General features: G+C 67.1%; 1 protein-coding gene across 1 annotated transcript in view; it reads right to left on the bottom strand.

The window, feature by feature from the left end:
- Positions 1 to 2,326, bottom strand: part of IL23A (interleukin 23 subunit alpha) — a 28,428-nt gene extending 26,102 nt beyond the window's left edge. The window contains exon 1 of the mRNA XM_025191404.1: positions 281 to 2,326. The gene's annotated coding sequence lies outside the window, so the exon portion shown is untranslated. The remainder of the gene's footprint in view (positions 1 to 280) is intronic.
- Positions 2,327 to 3,535: the final 1,209 nt, after the last annotated feature.

The following is a 3,535-nucleotide window of genomic DNA, read 5'->3' as shown; positions in this document are numbered from 1 at the left end:
GGGGGTCTGACCTGCCCCCAGGCCCTGGTGCCCCTGGGGGTAGGTGCTGCATTGAGGAGGGGGTTGGGGTAGCGGGGGCCTTGTCCTTGTCCTTGTCCCCTGCCTGCAGCCAGCGGGGGGGCCGTGGAGCCTCCCCGCCCCCCTGCAGTATCCAGGGGAAAGGTGGGTGCCGGCAGCGCAGAGGGCAAAGAGGTCGAATGTCAGGGGCCCGCAGCGCCTGTGGGATCCGCCCAACGGGTCTGCCCTCGGCCGGCCACGGGGGCCCTGGGGGTGCACGGACCTGATGGCAGGTGGCTGCGCGGAGAGGATGAGCGGCTCGGTGGGGACCTGGCAAGGTCACGGGATGTCTTCGCCTCGCAGGACGCGCGGGCCGGGCAGGGGGTGGCGGTACCCAGGGAGACCGGCCCTGGTGGGCCAGGAGGAGAGCAACGGGGGGGAAAGACCGGGAGTCGGTTGGACTCGGAGTTTCGTCACGCGCTGCCACCTCTCGCGGGGGTCACGTATTTTTGGCCTCCGCCGGCCAGCCGGGCCGTGCCGTGTTGTGTCCCGCTTGGATTCCCGCGCGGGGCAGGGAGCCCAGTGGCCCCAGCCCGGCAGGGAGGCTAAAATTAGAACAGACTTCAGCTCCCGCCTGGAACAAAAGCCAGATGGGGCCCATGCCGGTAACTGGAGCCGGGGCCTTCCCTGCCGCCCGCTTCCCTCTTTGTTTCAGCCTCTCTCCTCTCCCCCCCTGCCCTCGGCTGGGCCTTGGGGCTCCTGGGTCTTCAGTTCTGTGGGGGAGCAGCTGGAGCGCTGAGCCTTTCTGCCTGGGGCCCCCGGCCTGGCCCCGGTGCTGGGTGCAGGCAGCCAGCTGGGATCCTGTACACAGGTAGCTCCTGCTGACAGCTGCCCAGGCCTCGGCTCTCGGAGGAGCCGGGGTTGCAGCCCAGGCTGGATCTCGGGTGCGAGTCGTGCGGGGCAAGGAGGGGGAGGCCCTGGCTGAGCCCCCCTCGGTGGTGCCCAGGGAGGGCCCGGCACCCTCCTGCTCCCCCACCCCTCCAGCCAGCTCCCACCTGCCAGGGAGGAGGGGAAGTGGCCCCACTGGTTGGGTAACTGCTCCCAGCCCCACCTGGTCTTGTGCAAGCCCAAGGTGGTATGAGCTGGGGCCCAGCCCTTAGCTGCCTCCCTGGGGCAGCTGCACTCTCCCTGGAGCTGGGGGTGCTGCCCTGCCAAGGCTGTGAAGATCCTGGGGGTAGGGGGTAGCGACCTGGGTGGGGTCCCATCCTGGCATTGCTACCACCCCCCTCTGCCACTCTTCTGTCCATCTGGTGCCTCCCTGCAGTGCTGTTGGGCCCTGTAGGCAGAGCTCTGCCCTTGGGGGCAGTTGGCCTTTGCTTGTCTGGGGTCTGCAGGGCCGGGCACCTGGCGGATGGAGGGCATTGGCTCTGCCTCGGGCCTGAGCAGTGCTTGGTGTTTGGGGAGGGGATCCAGGGGTGCCCAGCTCTTGGAAGGAGCTGGCAGAAGTCAGGGCTGGGCTGCGGGGTCTGGGCATGCGGCCAGCCTGGCTTGTGGGGTCTCCCCTGGTGGAATAGTGCACGGGGGGTGCCCCTGCCATGCTCCCAGCCTGCATTCGCCTGCCCTGACCCACGCTGGTACCGTGGCAGGGGCCAGGCTCCACCAGGTCTGGAGCTGCGCAGGGAGCCCAGGAGTTCGGGTCCCCGTGCTGCGGAGGAGCTGCACTGGGGAAAGCCTTCTGGGTGCCTGGAAAAACTTCTGGCCCTGCCCCAGGCTGGGTGCTGGTTAGTGCTACCCAGGAGCCCCCACTGGCCCTGGCATCGCTCCTGGGGTGTCGCTGCCTGGAAGTGCCCGTGCCCAGCTGTCACCGCCTCCAGCACCAGGCCTGGGTACGGCCTCCTGTGGGCTGATCCCATTAAGCCTCTTTCCACCCCCCATGTGCCTTTGGAGTGACCCTCCCCAGGCACCTGGTGCTGGCTCCACCGAGCCTCCCACCTGCTGGTCCTGCTGCTGCTGCTGCTGCTGCTGCCCTCCCTCTGCACTTTCCTGGGGGGCCATGAAGCAGCGCGGTGCAGAGCCAGGCACAGGCCTGGGGTTCTGGGCACCAAGTTCCTTATCAGCCTCGCTGTCTTAGCCCTGCCGTGTGGCATGGGCAGATAGCAGGTCGTGTGCAGGCTGGGCCGGGGCTCTGCTTCCCCTGGGTGTCTGGCCTGGGCAGGGTGCCCTAAGCTTGAGCATTTGCCCCCTTCTTTCCCTAGGAGTAGGCCTTCTGCTTGCTCCTTGCTGCAGAGATCTCCTGGCTGGTGGCTTCCTGCAGCCATGAGTCCCTGCCCTGCCTGATCGCAGCAGGTGGGCTCAGCCCCCCGAAGAGCTCTGGGGCTGCCCCTCAAGGATGGCCAGGCCTGAATGCTGCTGGGTTGAAGCCCAGGCTCCAGCCCCTGGATTGCAGGACCTAGAGGGGCTGCACTGTCTCTGGGATGGGACCCACCGTGGGTGGAGCCCTGTCAGACCACGTTCCACCACTGCCTGGCCAAGCCCAGGACTGTCTCTGACCTGGCATTTGGGTCTGGGGGCTCCTCCTCCTGCCTCCTGCCATGCTGTGCTGTTTCTGCCACCAGAGCCCTTGCTCAGTAACAGCTGTGTTATCCAGAGCTGCTTTGTGCCTCCCATCCCCTCACTGAACTTGAGGGAAGCAGACCAAGCTCAGGAGTGGAGGGTGGAGAGGAGGCCAGGGCTGGGGGTCTTGGGGGCACTTTCTGGGTATCCAGGATTGTTGGTGCATGCAGCACCATGCACTGGGCTTCCTGGCTGGCTCGTGGGGAGGCTGCAGGTCTCGAGGCCTGGCTTGCTGGCAGCCCCACGTTGTCCTGTCCTTGGCTCTGGTGGACCTGCGCTATCTGATCAGCTCAGTCTGCCCTGCGCCCGGCACTGCAGGCTGAATGGAAAAACCGAGTCACACTGGGCACTTGGGGGGCAGTGATCTCAGGCAGGGGGGCGACTGCCTTGGAAGGTGCCTTCATTCCCAGCTGGGCTATCATCTCCCAAGTGTAGGGGGCAGATCTGGCATGTCCCCTCCCCCTTCCTGGTGCCCTTGGCCCCGTGGGGATCACACCTGCCTGCGGTATCTCTGCAGGGCCAGACTTTGCACTGGGACGGGGCGAGTGGCTGAGGCCTAGGCTGGGTGTGGGACACCAGTGGCATGCCTGGGAATCTCTGCAGCCCCTCCCCACCCCCACCAAGGGCAGGCTGCTCTGGCCCGCCATGTACTCGCTGGGCCGCTTGCCCACTGAGCAAACAGCCCGGCAGCCTGTGGCCCTGCACAGAGCGCAGGACCCGGATGCACACTCCCACGGGGCGTCCTGCCAAGAACCAGGCTCTGTGGGGGGGCGGCGGTGCCAGGGCTTCCAGGCTGGAGAGGCTGCCCCCTCCTGACCCCTGCTGCAACTAGACCCACACAGCTCTGTGCCCAGAGCCCAGAGGCAGCACAAGGATGGGCAGCCCCCTGGCACATGCGATCCTGGAGCCATTGTGCCCTGCCCCC

The sequence above is a fragment of the Alligator sinensis genome, unplaced genomic scaffold, assembly GCF_000455745.1.
Source record: "Alligator sinensis unplaced genomic scaffold, ASM45574v1 scaffold1065_1, whole genome shotgun sequence".
Lineage (NCBI taxonomy): Eukaryota > Metazoa > Chordata > Crocodylia > Alligatoridae > Alligator > Alligator sinensis.
The sequence above is the reverse complement of the archived record's forward strand: the minus strand, read 5'-3'. Positions and strand labels throughout refer to the sequence as shown.